General features: G+C 42.1%; 1 protein-coding gene and 1 long non-coding RNA gene across 15 annotated transcripts in view; one reads left to right on the plus strand and one right to left on the minus strand.

Moving 5' to 3' along the window:
- Positions 1-19,552, plus strand: part of THRB (thyroid hormone receptor beta) — a 384,236-nt gene that overhangs the window by 253,184 nt on the left and 111,500 nt on the right. The gene's annotated exons all lie outside the window — the stretch shown is intronic.
- Positions 11,702-19,467, minus strand: LOC131824483 (uncharacterized). The gene is made up of 3 exons (XR_009350875.1): positions 19,382-19,467; positions 16,583-16,686; positions 11,702-12,077 (listed from the first exon to the last, which is right to left on the minus strand). It is a non-coding gene; the product is annotated as an uncharacterized LOC131824483 (long non-coding RNA).

Below are 19,552 nucleotides of genomic sequence, written 5' to 3' on the forward strand. Positions count from 1 at the left end.
GCCAAGACCAACTTCACTCACCAAGGAGAACAGCGGAATTCCAAAGGAGGAGAAAGTAAATCTTATCTGGACAAAATGACAAGGCGGAAAAACTCACCACAAAAAAAAGAACAAGAGGCAGTACTGAAGGCTGGAGACCTAATCAATACAGACATTGCTAATACAACAGATCTAGAGTTCAGAATGACAATTTTCAAGGTTCTAGCCGGGCTCAAAAAAGGCATAGAAGATATTAAAGAAAACCTCTCCAGAGAGATAAAAGCTTTTCCTGGAAAAATAAAAGAACTAGAATCTAACCCAGTTGAAATTAAAAAAGCTATTAATGCGGTGCAATAAAAAATGGAGACTCTTACTGCTAGGATAAATGAGGCAGAAGAAAGAATTAGTGACATAGAAGACCAAATGAAAGAGAATAAAGAAGCTGAGCAAAAGAGAGACAAACAAATACTGGACCACAAGGAGAGAATTTGAGAGATAAGTGACACCATAAGACGACACAACATTAGAATAATTGGGATTCCAGAAGAAGAAAGAGAGAGGGGAGCAGAAAGTATATTGGAGAGAATTATTGTAGAGAATTTCCCTAATATGGCAAAGGGAAAAAACATCAAAATCCAGGATGCTAAGAATGTCCTCAAAATCAGTAAAAATAGGTCCACACCTCGTCACCTGATAGTAAAATTTACAAGTCTTAGCGACAAAGAGAAAATCCTGAAAGCAGCCTGGGAAAAGAAGTCTGTAACATACAAGGGTCTGTAACATACAAAAACATTAGATTGGCAGCGGACCATCCACAGACCTGGCAGGCCAGAAAGAACTGACACGATATATTCAGAGCACTAAACGAGAAAAACATGCAGCCAAGAATACTATATCCAGCTAGGCTATCATTGAAAATAGAAGGAGAGATTAAAAGCTTCCAGGACAAACAAAAACTGAAAGAATTTGCAAACACCAAACCAGCTCTACAGGAAATATTGAAAGGGGTCCTCTAAGCAAAGAGAGAGCCTACAAGTGGTAGATCAGAAAGGAACAGAGACCATATACAGTAACAGTCACGTTACAGGCAATACAATGGCACTAAATTCAGATCTCTCAATAGTTACCCTGAATGTAAATGGGCTAAATGCCCCAATCAAAAGACACAGAGTATCAGAATGGATTAAAAAAAAAATCAATATGCTGCCTACAAGAAATTCAATTTAGACCCAAAGACACCTCCAGATTTAAAGTGAGGGGGTGGAAAACAATGTACCATGCTAATGGACATCAAAAGAAAACTGGGGTGGCAATCCTTATATCAGATCAATTAGATTTTAAGCCAAATACTATAATAAGAGATGAGGAAGGACACTCTATCATACTCAAAGGGTCTGTCCAACAAGAAGACCTAACAATTTTAAATATCTATGCCCCTAATGTGGGAGCAGCCAACTATATAAACCAATTAATAACAAAATCAAAGAAATACATAGACAATAATACAATAATAGTAGGGGACTTTAACACTCCCCTCACTGAAATAGACAGACCATCTAAGCAAAAGATCAACAAGGAAATAAAGGCCTTAAATGACACACTGGACCAAATGGACATCACAGATATATTCAGAACCCTCCATCCCAAAGTAACAGAATATATGTTCTTCTCTAGTGCACATGGAACATTTTCCAGAATAGATCACATCCTAGGACATAAATCAGGTCTCAACCAGTATCAAAATATTGGGATCATTCCCTGCATATTTTCAGACCACAATGCTCTGAACCTAGAACTCAATCACCAGAGGAAATTTGGAAAGAACTCAAATACATGGAGACTAAACAGTATCCTTCTAAAAAATGAATGGGTCAACCAGGAAACTAAAGAGGAATTGAAAAAATTCATGAAAAAAAAAAAGATAATGAAAACACAACGGTTCAAAATCTGTGAAACACAACAAAGGCAGTCCTGAGAGGAAAATATATAGTGGTACAAGCCTTTCTTAAGAAACAAGAAAAGTCTCAAATACACAACCTAACCCTACACTTAAAGGAGCTGGAGAAAGAACAACAAAGAAAGCCTAAACCCAGCAGGAGAAGAGAAATCATAAAGATCAGAGCAGAAATCAATGAAACAGAAACTAAAAAAACAATAGAACAAATCAATGAAACTAGGAGCTGGTTCTTTGAAAGAATTAATAAGATTGACAAACCCCTGGCCAGACTTATCAAAAAGAAAAGAGAAAGGACCCAAATAAATAAAATCATGAATGAAAGAGGAGAGATCACAACCAACACCAAAGAAATACAAACAATTATAAGAACATACTATGAGCAACTCTACACCAACAAATTCGACAATCTGGACGAAATGGATACATTTCTAGAGACATATAAACTACCACAACTGAACCAGGAAGAAATAGAAAACCCGAACAGACTCATAACCAGTAAGGACATTGAAACAGTCATCAAAAATCTACCAACAAACAAAAGTCCAGGGCCAGACAGCTTCCCACAGGAATTCTACCAAACATTTAAAAAAGAATTAATTCCTATTCTCCTGAAACTGTTCCAAAAAATAGAAATGGAAGGAAAACTTCCAAACCCATTTTATGCACCCAGCATCACCTTGATCCCCAAACCAGACAAGGATCCCATCAAAAAAGAGAACTACAGACCAATATCCTTGATGAACACAGATGCAAAAATTCTCACCAAAATACTGGCCAATAGGATCCAACAGTACATTAAAAGGATTATTCACCACGACCAAGTGGGATTTATTCCAGGGCTGCAAGGTTGGCTCAACATCTGCAAATCAATCAATGTGATACAATACACTAATAAAAGAAAGAATAAGAACCATATGATACTCTCAATAGATGCTGAAAAACATTTGACAAAGTGCAGCATCCCTTCCTGATTAAAACTCTTCAAAGTGTAGGGATAGAGGGCACATACCTCAATATTATCAAAGCCATCTATGAAAAATCCACTGCAAATAACATTCTCAGTGGAGAAAAACTGAAAGCTTTTCCGCTAAAGTCAGGAACACAGGATGTCCGTTATCACCACTGCTGTTCAACAAAGTATTAGAAGTCCTAGCCTCAGCAATCAGACAACAAAAAGAAATTAAAGGCATCCAAATCGGCAAAGAAGAAGTCAAAATATCACTCTTTGCAGATGATATGATACTATATGTGGAAAACCCAAAAGACTCCACTCCAAAACTGCTAGAACTTGTACAGGAATTCAGTAAAGTGTCAGGATATAAAGTCAATGCACAGAAATCAGTTGCATTTCTTTACACTAACAACAAGACAGAAGAAAGAGAAATTAAGGAGTCAGTCCCATTTACAATTGCACACAAAACCCTAAGATACCTAGGAATAAACCTAACCAAAGAGGCAAAGAATCTATACTCAGAAAACTATAAAGTACTCATGAAAGAAATTGAGGAAGAAACAAAGAAATGGAAAAATGTCCCATGCTCATGGATTGGAAGAACAAATAGTGTGAAAATGTATATTCTACCTAAAGCAATCTACACATTTAATGCAATCCCTATCAAAATCCCATCCATTTTTTTCAAAGAAATAGAACAAACAATCCTAAAATTTATATGGAACCAGAAAGGACCTCGAATAGCCAAAGGAATATTGAAAAAGAAAGCCAAAGTTGATGGCATCACAGTTCCAGACTTCAAGCTCTATTACAAAGCTGTCATCATCAAGACAGTGTGATCCTGGCACAAAAACAGACACATAGATCAATGGAACAGAATGGAGAGCCCAGAAATAGACCCTCAACTCTATGGTCAACTAATCTTTGACAAAGCAGGAAGGAATGTCCAATGGAAAAAAGACAGGCTCTTCAACAAATGGTGCTGGGAAAATGGACAACCACATGCAGAAAGATGAAATTGGACTATTTCCTTATACCACACACGAAAATAGATTCAAAATGGATGAAGGACCTCAATGTGAGAAAGGAATCCATCAAAATCCTTGAGGACAACACAGGCAGCAACCTCTTTGACCTCAACCACAGCAACTTCTTCCTAGGAACATCACCAAGGACAACAGAAGCTAGGGAAAAAATGAACTATTGGGATTTCATCAAGATCAAAAGCTTTTGCACAGCAAAGGAACAGTCAACAAAATCAAAAGACAACTGACAGAATGGGAGAAGATATTTGCATACAACATATCAGATAAAGGGCTAGTTTCCAAAATCTATAAAGAGCTTAGCAAACTCAACACCCAAAGAACAAATAATCCAATCAAGAAATGGGCAGAGGACATGAACAGACATTACTGCAAAGAAGACATCCAGATGGCCAACAGACACATGAAAAAATGCTCCACATCACTCAGTATCAGGGAAATACAAATCAAAACCACAATGAGATACCACCTCACACCAGTCAGAATGGCTAAAATTAACAAGTCAAGAAATGACAGATGCTGGTGAGGAGTGGAGAGAGGGGAACCCTCCTACACTGTTGGTCGGAATGCAAGCTGGTGCAACCACTCTGGAAAACCATATGGCAGTTCCTCAAAAAACTGAAAATAGAGCTACCCTATGACCCAGCAATTGCACTACTGGGTATATATCCTAAAGATACAAACGTGGTGCTCTGAAGGGGCATGTGCACCCGAATGTTTATAGCAGAGATGTCCACAATAGCCAAACTTTGGAAAGAACCTAGATGTCCATCAACAGATGAATGGATAAAGAAGATGTGGTATATATATAAAATGGGATACTATGCAGTCATCAAAAGAAATGAAATCTTGCCATTTGTGATGATGTGGATGGAACTAGAGGGTATTATGCTTAGCGAAATAAGTCAGTTGGAGAAAGACAACTATCATATAATCTCCCTGATATGAGGAAGTGGAAATGCAATGGGGGGGAGGGGTTGGGGGTAGGAAAAGAAAAAATGAAAGAAGGTGGGATTGGGAGGGAAACAAACTATAAAAGACTCAATCTCAAAAAACAGACTGAGGGTTGCTGGGAGAAGGGGGGATGGGAGAGGGTGGTGAGGATATGGACATTGGGGTGGGTATGTGTTATGGTGAGTGCTGTGAAATGTGTAAACCTGGCGATTCACAGACCTGTACCCCTGGGGATAAAAATACATTATATGTTTATTTACAAAAATAAATAAATTTAATTTAAAAAAGAATTATATATATGTAGGTTGTACAGAATATTAACGTGTACAATGTTATAACTTAATATATGTGTATGCTATGAAATTACCACAATCAAGTTAATTAGCATATCTATCACCTCATATGGTTATTATTTGTGTGTGTGTGTGTGTGTGTGTGTGTTTGTATGTGTGGTAAGAACACATATGACCTACTCTCTTAACAAATTTCAAGTATACAATACCGTATTATTAACTATAATCATCATGCGTATACCTCAAGGAAAAACAAAAAAAAATAAACTAAGTTCAAAGTTGGCAGAAAGAAAAAAATGATAAAGATAAGAGCAGAAAGAAATGAAGTAGAGAATAAAAAGACAATAGAGGGGTTCCTGGATTGCCCAGTCAGTTGGGCACCTAAGTCTTGATTTCGGCTCAGGTCATAATGGAGCCCTCAGGTCAGGGGATGGAGCCCTCTATGCTCAGTGCACAGTCTTCTTTTCCCTCTCTCTCTGCCCCTCCCACTGCTTGCATGTGCTCAATCTCTCTCTCGAAGTAAATAAAACCTTTTTTAAAAGCAACAGAAATATCAACAAAACCAAAAGTTGATTTTTTTGAAAGAAAAACAAACTTGTGAGAACTATAAGTAAATTAACCAAAAGTTTATACCAAAAGGTATAAAGTTCATTTGTTTATTGGAGATTTTTCTTTTTTCTTAATGTAGTTATCACACTAAAGTTCTTAGAACTGCTTTTGCTATAGCCCATAAGTTTTTGATATGTTATATTTCCATTTTTGCTTATCTCAAGGTACTTTTTGACTTCCCTTTTTATTTCTTCTTTGACTAATTTGTTGTCCAGGAGCATATTACTTAACTTCCACATTGTTGAGAAATTTTCTCCCAAGATTTCTTGTCTAGGTGATCTACCCATTGATGAAAGTGGAGCATTAAAGTCCCCTATTATTATTATATTCCTGTTCATTTCTTCCTTTCTTCAATTCTGTTTAATTTACTTTATATATTTAGGTGTTCCAATGTTGGATGCATACATATTTTCAGTTGTTATATCCTCTTGATGAAATGAGGTTTTTAGGGGAGGACTTTCTTGGTTTTCAAGTTTTTGCAGTTTTACTTTTTGTATGTGTCTGCTTTTCTTTTTCTTTTTTAAAGTTTCTAAGTTGGCTATATTGTGGAAACATTATTTTGCCTCAACTTTGGGAAAGATACTTTATCACCTATCGGCCACATTTTAAAGTTATTTGGGTTTCTTTCTATTATTCTGTAATTATTAGGTTTTTCGGTGATAAAATTTTATGATAATCCTCGATTAACATTATTAATAATATTTGGATACTTTTTCTTGTTTTATACTTACTCTTTCAAAGAATGCAAGGTATGGTAAAGTCTTCAACTGCTGTTGTTTCCAATTATTTTGCCTTGAACTTTCTGCAGTTTTTAAACTTCATATTTCAAAGCTATGTTGCTTGAAGCCTAAAGATTCATGATGGTTATATTTTCCACCAGATAAATAATTTTAAGGCAGATGGAGACTGAAATATTGGGCCACCATGTGGTTAATACTACCCTCAATTTATTGAAATAAATCTCAAAACCAAAGACATTTCAAAGGTATAGGGAGTTGGTGACAGGTGTACCCGTGAATGAGCAAAGGACACATGCATGTAATAATAAGATGTTTTATTAATCAGGAAAAGTGGCATGAGGCTATATGCTTGATCTTCTAACCACCTCTTCCTGGAGTTTGAGTCTTCTTGCCATAAATTTTGTGAGAAAAGACAGCAACTGTGTCATATCCATGTATCCAGGAACTAGCACAGTGCTCTGCCCTGTCCTTGGTAGACACTTGGGAAGTAGTTGTGAATGAATGAATGAGTGAATGAGCGAATGCAGAAGTACAAAATACCAAATATGTGTTACAGACCAGCGTAACTGGTACCAGCATTTGTCCCACCTCTCCATCCAAACATGCCATTCCTTACAGAGCAGACTGTCATGTTCTATACTCCCTCAAAATTTTCATAGGCCCGCCCTAGGAACCTGTTCATAATATACTAAGCCTTGGGCTGCCTAGAGGCATAATATACTAAGCCTTCTTCCTGAATGTGTACAGATTTCTTATTTCCTTTATGATCCCCACTGAGAAGGCATAACAGGCATACTATAGTTGGGTGCCTATAGCCCTGGCTATTGACTAAGTTTCTGGGTCAGAGGTAACCAGCCCCTGCCAAAGAGATCCAGTCCCAGAGCAGAAAAGACAAGTTGTCCTCGTGATGAAGCAAAGTCACATCCCTCTGGTAGTTGAGTTCCTCACGTTGCCATGTGAAAATACTAGAGACCAAGTGTCAGTTAAAAATAACAAGTCTTTTAAAATCTGCAGCAGGTCAAAATATCAGTGGTTAACTCTAGGACAGGTTTCTATTGTTTTTTTTTATCTCCTTTATTCTTTCCGTGTTTGCAAGCATGTCCGTGTGAACAGGTATTATTCTCATGCTTTAAAAAAATTTAAAAAAAGTTGAAGAAATGTAGTCCTTTGAGGTCTTCCACTCTAACTACACTTCAGCTCCGGGGCTTGTCATTTCTCACACCCGCTCTGTTCTTGGCTAGAAATACTAATGTCTCACACTCAGCAGAAGCGGCTTTGAATTCGGTCAGGGCTGCTGGTTCTGGGGCCAGGACATTGCACGGCACTGCGCCTCCAGCCAGCGCGCAACACGCTGCCAGTCATGCTATCCACATGCAACTGCCAGGGTGCAGGCGGGGAAATAGGATCCCACTAGGCAGTTCAAACAGGATCTGGTACAAGCAATCGGTTATTGCCCTGGTGCTAGAGCTCCAAAAGAGCAAAAACGAAGGCTGATGTAACCCAGCTGTGAGAAGGGGCGGTCACCCATGGAGATGTGCTTACTAAGATCCAGCTCAAAGCAGCGGTCCTGGGGTGCTGGCCCTCAAAGCCCTAGGAAAGGGCTCCGACCAGCTGCTGCTAGAACCTCTGTGGGACGCACAGAGACTGCTTCTGGAAATGCCGAAAGATAGAGGAGGTTCCCGCCAGTAGCCGCTGGTGGCAGGTGTTCGAGAGAGGATAGGTGTGTGTGTGTGGGGGGGGGGGGGGGGGTGTTATGAGGTCATGAAAAAGAGGGAAGTGCCTTCTCTCTTCTCACCTTGCTCTCTCCCTCTAGTGCCTCCTATTGGCAGAATCAAATAGAATGCCCTCTGGCAAGGGACTGTGGGAAAGAGTTTGCAAAGCCCCAGCCTCAGAATCTCAGAGCAGAGAATAGAAGGGTGGCTTTGGATCTGAGGGGGAGTTGGGAAGCAGCTGGCACTCAGCTTTTGGGTGGGAAAGTCGGCCCTTTCTGTAAGGAGCTGTCAGCCTGCTTTGTCCATTGTACTGTTCCAAACTTTCCCTTTGAGCGACTACCAATGTCCCATTTCCAGCTATCTCTTAGCATTTCACAAAAAGCACCTTTCCTTTATGAAGGAACTATTCATTGGTAAGCCCTTTATAATTGTTTCTGGCAGCATCGATATGGGACTGAGCTTGGCGGCATAAGAGGGGTCAGGACTCGGGGACCGATCATTTTCACGCTCTCCTTCCCACTTGGTGTATTTGTAAGGCCTATTCTCCTGAACTCAACTACAGAATAATGGGAACAATGTCCTTAATCAAACGGAGCAGCGATTATTAATAGAACTTCTAATTTTCTGAACAACCACGTAACCTTTATTGAACTCAGAAAATGTCTCACATCTAACAAGAAATGTCTGCCTGCTTCTTAGGTAATATGTGTCTCGCTGATGCTGGGCATGTGACAGAGTTTCAGACTCATCACGAGTGAACTTTTCAAATCATTTTTGTCAACCTGTCCAAACCCTGTATTGTAGATATTAAAATTTCAGCTGCCTAATATTCTGAGCTAGAAATTGTATATATATATATATATTTTTTTTTTTTTAAATACCCCACAGGTGCGAGTGTCACTCCGTTTTTAACTTCATAGGTAATGATATCAACAAATCACAGTGAAGACCTTCCATTTAGAAAAGATTTAAGCTCAGATTCTTCAAAAACAAACTTGGCTTAGGGGTCAGTGGACATAACTTTGATTTTCCCATATTCCAGTTTTTACCAACGAAACCTCAGAATCCTCCTTTGTAAAAAGATATAATAAAATAAAGGTTGTGAACATCAGATCATATCACCTATGTAAAAAAAAAAAAAAAAAACCTTGAATGCATGTAACCACTCTTATTCTTGCAAAAGGCAGGCAGGTGTAGTGGTTTACAGCCTAAAATCTGGATCCACAAGACCTGGGTTCATTTCCTGGCTCTCCCATTTAAAAGTCCTTATGACCTTGGGCAAAGGGGTCACATCTGATAGCTTTAGATTCTCTGACTGTGGAATAGGGAGAGGACACCCACATCATAGATTGTGGGGAGTATGAAAGGAGGCGTTGTATGTAGGACACTTGCAGAATGGCAAGCATGCAGCAAGCGCTCAATAAATGTTACATGCTATCAGTATTATTGCCGTCATTATAATCCTTACTTTTCAGGGAGCCATACAGACATGTTCAGGGGCATGGTGAGACATATATTAACATGTTAACACAAAGATCATAATCTTTTTTTCTCTACTCCATTTCATTGAATACAAATAGAAATTCTTTATTTGTTATAGATTTTACGACAAAGCCAAGGCCCATGTTGGGTCTAGCTGGCCTTTGCGCTGGAGCTAAGAAGAGCTCCCAGTAGCTCTTGGTACACATTTGTGCATTTCATGTGGGATCTCATTATTTATTTGGTGTTTTAGCAACTGGCGGACTTCTCTTTTTCTGGAAATCTTAGTTTTCCAATCCCTTGAATTTATTTCTCCTGAAAATCCTGTGCTTCATTTCTCTCTCTGGCTGGTAAAATCAACAAGGCAAATTGATGACCCAGGCCCAGTGTCTTTCATATAAGAAAATGGGTAGCCAAGTGGGTCTTGTTTACAATAAACTTTTTCATAACCTTAGAGATGGTAAAACAGAAGGGTACCAAATCACAGCCATTAAAACAATCATTTTTAGATGAAAACTATGTTTTTGAGGGGAAGTAGTAAACTATTGCTGTAAATGTTCCCTTACAGAGAAAACATTAGCTGAAGTCCCAACAGAGAATACCCAAATGGTACTCACTAATTGTTTCAATGCTGCTCAAAAGAGTCAGTTTTACAAATGCTGCTGCCCTCAGAGAAAGGAGTTATCCTCTCATCAAATCTTTTATACGGTAGCAGGCTAGAGAATGGAAAGCCCATGCTTTCCTTATGTTGCCAACTGTTCTGTAAAAAATTTGTAAAAAATTGCCCTGACAAATAGTATGTGCAATATTGTATGGAGTAAACCAAGTTCTCCCCAGATGGCAGTGACACTCAGTGAGCCCTCTTCTCCCTGACTCCCTTTCCATCCCCCTCAGTCACCTCAGGAAGAGAGCCTGCCAGCTCCTCTCTCAATGTGCAACAGAATGGCCGGAACCCTATGCCGTTAACCAATTTTCTAGAATCTATGATTAATGAGACATAACAATAACAACTCACATTTACTGAGGCACTTACTATACGTAAGGGCCCATCCTACATGTAACAGAGACAGGAACTCCAGAGACATGAACACAGGCCTAGCTTGTGGGTGAAACTTGGTAAATGCACACTTCTCTCCCATCAACTCATTTAATCTTCATAACATCTCTGTAAGACACATACTGTCTTTTCCCCATAGGGAAGCGTACAAAAGATACTAAAACAGGCTGATGTAGATACTCTGCTCAAGCATCCAGATTGCATGTTCAGAATCCTTTTAGCCCAGTCACCCACCCTATGCACAACCTCAGTTCACAGCTGAATCTAGACCAGGAAGACTGATGTGACCTCCACTGCAAGGATGACATAATGATTTGCAGAGCATCTATGTTTTGAAGAGTTGGGGTTTTTTGGTAACTCTTTCTCCCACACGTACTTCAATTCCATGGCCCTTTGCACTTCTAGGAGAGTACCAAACACAACACCCTCTAGTTAAAATTATGTTCTGTCATCTCTGTCATTGGGCAGTGCTGGCAGAGGGAACGAGGAGGGCTTAGTCATCCCTGTGCCCATCATGGCACCCAGCTGAGGGATGTGCATATGGCGGGTGGGAAGCAGTGTCTCAGCAATCAAGAACACTTGCTCTGGGTTCGCATCCCAAGTCCTCCTCTCACCAGCTGGGAGAAACAGGGCAAGTTTCTCTGACTTTCTAACCCGTTGTTTCATCAATGAACAGAAAACAGCTGTAAATGTTTCTTCCCTTCACTTGGCTATTGATGAGATATTGGCTGTGTCCTCGGGAATTTCCTGGAGACCTAGCAGTCCCCAAGCAGTCCCCACACCCTGACTCACATCTTAGGGACTGCCTGGTGAAATGGTTGAAGGCAGGACTCTGAGCAGCCTGACATCCTGACCTTCAACCAGATGCTCTATGCTTAGCAAGCTCATGTCAAGATCGTGAGCAGAGAAATGGTCAGGTGAGCGGAAGGAAGGTTTCGCCCTTCTTAGCCTAACAGGGCTTGCTCTTGAGCTCCCCAGGGGAGGGATCATGGTCCCCATTGAGCTGTTGCCATCCATCACTTTAATCATAACATGCTGTTATTACTCCATACATGTTCATAGATAACCAGAACATCAATGAGTTGAAAGAGGTTCACAGGGCTGCTGGCCAAGCAGCATTTCAACAAACAGAACAAACAGACAAACAGACAAACAGAACTCTGTGTGGAATAAGTGGTCATCCGTAGATGGTAAATGTCAACATGGCTAAAGTATTTCTTGGCATTACAAGTTCCAAAGTGTCCATCTGTACGAAGCTCTGTTGCACACAAAGTGGCTGCTTGCTTTCCAAAACTGCTGGTCCTGAAAAAGACCAGAATTTGGGGAGGTGTGGAAGTTATTAAGGGAAAGGCATTTAATCCAAATAAATTACTCTTGCGTTAAACCTTGCTCAAAAATATGATTTGCATTTCTTTACTGACTAATAGATGTCTCTGACAACCCATGAGGGCTAAGAAGTCTATCCTAGCTCTGATTCCAAACTCAAGCCAGGGAAAATCCAGATGACTGATAAGAAATAATAACAGCTTTTTCTTTTTGAGCTTTAGATATGACACTGTAGGATGCTTCCGTTAAGAGTGCATTTTTAACAGTTTTATTGAGACATAATTCACGCACGCAACAGAGTCCTCCCACTAAAAGTGTACAATTCAGCGGATTTTAGTATTTTACAGAGTCGTGCGGTTCTAACCCTAATCTCCTCTTAGGGCATCTCCGTCACCCCCAAAGAGCACTTGCTCCATTAGCAGGCACTCCCGTCCCTGAGCCAACATGCCACCCACCCCTACTGCCCCACCCGAGATAACCACCCATCAGCTTTCTGTCTCTGTGTGATTTTTTTTAACCTAGACATCGCCTGGCGGTCCCTTCCCTTGACTTATAATTAGAATCAAATGATAAGTGTTCCTGCAAAATCTGTCATTTTTGAGAAAATTCATTTTCTTCATGCCTCACTGAGCCTTCCCTCCTCCATTCAGCCCCCGTCTCCACTACCACCTACGGAAGAGAACATCGTGCTTCATTTCACGAGTATTTATTAAGGGTCTGCCGTGTGCCACACACTATCTGAGCACTTGGGGAAATGGGTGAACAAGACAAAGACCGCTGGCCTCAAGGAGCTGACCTCCTAGCATGGGGAGACAGAACAATAAGTAACAAGAAGAAAAGAAGTAAGGTGTGCAGCATATTAAGACATGCTACATACTGTGGGAAACGCAAGACTAGAGCAGGATGAGGGGAGTGGGGAAGCCAGTGCACAGGGAAGGGCAAGTCAGCAAGGAACAGGCGGTCAAGGTAGGCATCTCTGCGAAGTTAAGGTTTGCAAGACTTAGCGGGTGTTGGGGGTCAAGCATTTCAGGCAGAGGAACAATGCCCATGCAAACTCTCTCTGGTGGGGGCAAGGATAACATATTCCAGGAAGAACAAGGGGTTGGCGAAGCTGAAGTAGGGAGCAAAGTAGGAGACAATGGCAGAGAGTCGAATGGGGCAGATAATGGGCGCCCCAGCAGCTTTTCGAGCAGAGAGCTCACCTGCTGACTTATATATTCCCAAAGGACCACTCTGACCACCGTGTTGAAAGGAGATCGAAATGGTGCAAGAGCAGAATAGGGAGGTGCCCCCAGACACTATTTTAGAGCAGTGGGGCTCAACCTCGGCTGCACATCTAAACCCCTTGGGCGGCTTTACAAAACTGAGGTCTGAGATTAAACTGGTTGAGGATACACACTGGGCACTGGGACTTTGCAAACCCACCCAGGTGACTCATTACGAGGCTCCAGTTGATATTAGTGTTTTAGGAGCTCGAAGCCGTCTCAGCAGTTCCACTCTGCAGCTGGGAAACAAAAATTCACAGCTGGCCCTGGCCACTCCTGGCATGGCTGAGCAGAGAGGGGACCAGAGACCTCACGGCTGCGGGAAGGCCAGGACGGGAAGAGCAGGCAGTGTGCCAGCAGGCTGAGGCTGCATGAACTTGAGGATGTCGGTCCCCTTCTTTGACTGGATCCAAACATGAGCCTGAATGTGAGAACTGGGCTTTCTCCCCACACTTGACAGAGGGTTTGTTGTCATCTATCAGGACGGAATAGAAGGATAAGGTTTGAACCTCAGGAAGCGAGTAGGTGACTCATTCAACTGTATAATTGCGGTGTGCCTGGCATTGTGCAGGGAGTGGCTGGTGAAAAGATAAGGGCTGACCATCCTTGCCCAAGCCAAATGGCTCAAAGTGAATGCCGTATAATATTTCAAAATGTGTTATTTGTGGGAAGCCTTTAAATAAGGTGGGGGGGGAACCCCTCAGTTGGCATTTGAGCTGTTGGCATTTTTAATTCAGAGAGATGAATAGAACATTATTGTGTTATATCGGCACAAGTACAGCGGGGAAAAAAAAGATGCCTGGAGCCGCCGTGAGCGGAGCATGAATCAGCAATCTCATTCTATTGTTCAGAAAATAATCACAATGCTCGGAGGATGGAATTTAAGAAACATGCAGAAATGCCCACCCCCCTCGCCAGCGGGAAACACACTGGCTAAGTCATGGCATCTGGTTTTTGGCTTCCTGAGCTGGAAGGAATGTAAAAATCTTGGAGAGGATTTAGGGAAAGCTGATTTATAAATATGGAAAATACAACCCAGAAGAAATGCGAGATGATTTAGACGCAGCGTCGGCACCCTCTCGGAGGTGCAGGCCGGGCCAGAGTGTTTACCCCTCCGGATCAGGAAGGAGAAATACCCTAGCTTCAGTCACTAACAAGTGTGTCTTGAGTACCTGCCGCGTGCTGATCCCTGGGCCGGCGGGTGGGGACAGGAAGGGGTGGTCCCCACCTTTTAGCTTCTGATCTTGGGTCATGAGCAGGCAAGTGCAGGGAGGCCGGACAGCCATGAGAGGTTCTGGAACTCCTGCACACACCAGACTCATCGCCTGGAGGCCTTGTCAAAAACACGGCTGCTGGCCCCACCCTCGGAGTTTCTGATTTAGTGAATCTGGGTTAGGTCCTGAGCATCTACATTCTACAGCATTCCTGGGAGATGCTGCTGGTCTGGGGGCCACACTTTGAGAAGCTGAGGAAAGAAGCACCTGAGCCAGGAGAGGGGGAAGAGGGTGGCTTGAGTACCAGAAGTCCACTGATAAGGTGCAATGGATTTGTTGCCACTTTTTAAAATGTGTTCTCTGGTCCATAGCTAATGGTTTTTGATTAGCTGTGCACTTTGGGATAAACCTTGGTGGCCATGATTTTGCCACCCAGCAAGAGGCAGGGGCAGAGTGTTCTCTGCAGGCCTGTGAAATCAGACAGAATATCAAAGAGTAGGACTGTCCAGTGACTCCTAGCCACTCACAGTAGCAGGGGAATGGCATCAGGGGATAAGAGAGTGACAGTATGGCGACCTACGCCCACAATTGTGTTCATGCTCAAGACACCCTGGGAGTGCCATGGCAGACCCGTGATTATGCCGTGGAATGTCTTTGATTTTTAAGGGAAACCCAGCAACACCTGTCAGACACCACACACTACTGTTAGGCTGTTTGGATCTTATTACTTAAAAAATAGAAAGTTTGGGGCACCTGGGTGGCTCAATGGGTTAAAGCCTCTGCCTTCGGCTCAGGTCATGATCTCAGGGGACCTGGAATCGAGCCCCGCATCGGGCTCTCTGCTTAGCAGGGAGCCTGATTCCTCCTCTCTCTCTGCCTGCCTCTCTGCCTCCTTGTGATCTCTGTCTGTCAAATAAATAAAATCTTAAAAAAAAAAATTAAAAAAAAAATAGAAAGTTTGTTTCTTTTGACCTGGGGTCACTGTGAACAAATCACTGAAACAGGAATGGTGCCATGAACGGAGAGAGTCGGGATCTCTGTGTCCCAGAACTCCAGGAGGAGGGATATGTGGACTTCCACATTTTTTCTTCCCAGAATCCTCCATTCAAGTCAGCGCATTTGAAGAAATATACATTCTAACTTTAACCTAAATACCAAGGAATAAAAAACCTAAGAAAATTAGAACTACGTGAATCTTTCAGGGGCTTTTCCTTCTTGTCTCCCACCGGGATCTGCCCTCCCAGCTCCCTGCCTCAATCCTTCCCTATGGTTCCTGTCGTTATTTTGAAATAACAAGGCTAAATTCTCATTCAGTGCCCCAGCCCTTCCTTTATGACTTAAGTGCAATGGATTCATTCATACAAATTTGAACTAGTAATTGCTCTTAGTGCATTCCTGAAAATCACCTTTAAAACAGATTGTTAAAAGGTAAAATCCAAAAAAAAAGCTGTGTGTGTTGTCCTATGCACATGACACTGGACAAGAAACCATTGCCTTTACCAATAAAGTTGGCCCAAAGGACCCTCATCAAGCAGCATCAAACAGGAACCCAAGGAAGGGGAGAATGGAGACAATGTAAAGTGTGTGAATTATCTTTCTTCAGGAACTGTGTAACATAGTCCCCCCTTCACCTCCCACCACTTAGCATTTAAGAAGTGGTAAACAATGATAACGATATTTGTTAGGAGAATTCGGTTTTCCTCTTAAAGTGATTTCAGGGGCAAATCAGTCTTCATAAGACCTCCTTAGGAAAGATGAGTATTTTTCCCTGAGGATTAAAATTCTGCAAGGTTAGGCATCTGGGTGGCTCAGTCGCTAAGCATCTGCCTTTGGATCAGGTCATGATCCCTGAGTCCTGGGATCAAGCCCCGCATCGGGTTTCCTGTGCAGCGGGAAGTCTGCCTCCGTCTCTCCCACTCCCCCTGCTTGCGTTCCTTCTCTCGCTCCCTCTCTCTCTCTATGTAGAATAAATAAATAGAATCTTTAAAAAATATATATCTACAAGGAGCTCACGGCATATTCCAGAGGCAGAGAGCACAAGCCCAGTCTGGGCGACGCCATCTTCCCAGGATGTAGATGTTCCCTCTGTCAAACGCTGTCCAGGGTCTGGAGAGTGGGGAGACGGGTGCAGGAAGTAAGTTCTTGTTGGTTGTTGTTGCCTTATTCATCATCAAACACTTGTAAGAAATCAATAATAAGTCATTTGCTTCAGTCCTAATGTTTTATTTTCACATTCTCGTTTGTTGTTTTTCATGCATGTGTCTTAGTGAGTCACCTAACCACAATTATATATTCAAGCATCTGGTGGTTCTGCGTGGTATCCTCATTCCTCGGGAGTTATTTAATTCTCCTGCCATGATGAATTCGTTTCCAGTGCCTTCAACACACACACACACACACACACGCACACGCACACGCACACACAAGCACACGTACTTTATTTCCCTTGGCACAGGGAAGCTAACCTATTCTCCACCAGGTGTCAGTAGAGGCAGTTTTAACTGCTTGCTTTGGCCAACAAGGCCTCTGTTGAAGCTGTTTGTCCTGCTGTGTCAGATGTTTCCTCAAACCACCCATCTGCTTCCTCTTAAAAGACAAGCTTCTTCTCTGAGAAACGTTCAGAGATGATGGTCCCCCTGCAGAGAAAGGTAGCTTGGAGGCAAGTACTCTGTAAACCTAGGCGGCGTCAAGTTGATTCTCCTAAAACTTCTACTGGCTGTTTTCTTCTTGACTTTTCTGTCACTACGTTATGTGGCTACAAATTGTTCCGAGTTCCATTCAAGGTGATGATAAAGTGAATGTAACAGATGATTTTAGATTCACAGGCGGGTTTTGTTTTAAACCTCAGTCTAAGCCCAAGAACCCCATTCCTACCATTGCCTACCACTTAGTCCTCAAAGCAGAAAACAGGATTTTACTCAGGCTGTGGCCCCAGAACCTAGCAGAATTGAAGAATACCACCATGGGTCAACATTCCACTTTGAGGTGGATGACCTTGTCCCACCCTGAGAACAATGACTCTTGACTTTGAACATCCCCTGACTTACTCTAGTTGGTAACTGGCAGGACCCACACTCTTTCCATGCTGCAGTGACTTTACCTGGGAGAGAGAAGGAAAAAGAATGGAAGAGAGAGAGAGCGAAAGGGACAAGTATTTAGCATGAACATAGGTTAAAACGAAGAGCAGTAATGAGCCTCACAAGGAGATTGTTGGATTTGAATTAAAAGAGGTGGGTGGGGTAGACATCAAGGCTAATCATTTTACCAAGAACAAAAAAATCAGCCGCAGCAAATTAGGCTCAGTTTCCATCACAGATCCTGGTTGTATTATCTCACTCTCCAAACTTCTCAGCGACTGCCGAAAATGCCAAATGAAAATTATAGCTTTGCCATTCAATAGTCATTTGCTGATATCCCCTATGTGGGACCCTAGTTGCTTGCCCACCTCATCCAGCAGAGGAATTTTGTCCCTTCCTTCTGCCCCTAGAGGTGATCCACTCCAACTAACGCCTGGGCCACAGCACAAGTATAAGCTACTACTTTTTTCCACATCTATATTGCAGCCTTGTGTTCCATTTTAATCAGCCCATTCCCAGTCTAACTGTGCTGGCTTTTCCAATTGTTCCTCTTATTGATTTTTTTCTTACACAACACTGCCAAGTAGGGTTAGTTTTACCAGGTAGAAAAGGTGGATAACCGTGTGGTATGATTTGAATTACGCCTTGCCTCTATTCTCTTCTATTTGACCTCTTATTACTATCACCATATATTCAACCATTATATATTCACTTCACTGGAACCTAGATTTACTATTAAAATACAAAGACCTCAGCAAAGGACAACTGGGGCTGATTTAGGAAGTTATAGACTTGGGGACAAATTCATCTGGGTACCCAACCTTCTTTGTTCCCCATAACAAATTTAAGTGACCATGAAAGGTAACCTTGAAAGGAAAGAAAATTCCCAAAAGGTAAAATTAAGTCTAGAAAGAGGAGAATGGCAGATGAAAGAAAGGAGAAATTTCACCTCCATTTTATCTTGGTGATGATGGGATCTAGGGAGGTGGACTTCTGTGTTGTTGTAAGTCTTTAAACCATCTCAGGGTAACCTCAAAGCAGAGGCCAGATAGAAGTTCCAATTTCTCACAACATAGGGATGATTGGGCCTGGCTAAGAGATCAGTAGATCATAATAGTGACTACAATAGTAGTGAAATCTTCCAAAACCTTATGTTGATGTCCTACTTTTAAATCTACAAAGCATTTTTAAATCCCCTTGGTCCTCATCATAACCCTGAAGGGTGGTAAATTTGACATCATTTTACAAATGAAACTCAGAGAGGTAAGGAGCCGTCTGAGATGGCCAGCCTACTGAGTTGAGAAAGCGTCTGGAATGATGCCCAATGATGCCCACTCTGGAGGTCTTTCCTCTATACCTGGGCTTGAACTTGTTCTTAAAAATGTTTCCCAGGGGCACCTGGGTGGCTCAGTGGGTTAAAGCCTCTGCCTTCGGCTCGGGTCATGGTCCCAGGGTCCTGGGATTGAGCCCCACATCAGGCTCTCTGCTCAGCAGGGAACCTGCTTTTTCTCTCTCTCTCTCTCTCTCTGCCTACCTATGATCTCTATCTTTCAAACAAATAAATTTAAAAATCTTTAAAAAAAAAAAAAAAGTTTCCCAAATGACAGAGTCAAAGTTTTGATGGAAATGGGCCCTTCCCTATAAGGGTCAGAGGATAGAGAGGGAAACTCCAGAAGGGAGAAGATGTTCAAAATGGGGGCGCAAGGCTCCTGATGGATACTCACAACCTCATTGTCTTCCTTGCATGAGGTGCAGACCACTCTGAAGGGACAGCCATTTGCCTTCACACAGCTGTGTTTCCAGATGCCACAGAGTAATGACAAGGCCAGAGTGGGGACCAAGTCGAGGAGGGGGCTCTGGTCCCATCCCATAAAGTCCAATAGTGCCCTATGCCC

The sequence above is a fragment of the Mustela lutreola genome, chromosome 2 (genome assembly GCF_030435805.1).
Source record: "Mustela lutreola isolate mMusLut2 chromosome 2, mMusLut2.pri, whole genome shotgun sequence".
Taxonomy (NCBI): Eukaryota; Metazoa; Chordata; class Mammalia; order Carnivora; family Mustelidae; genus Mustela; species Mustela lutreola.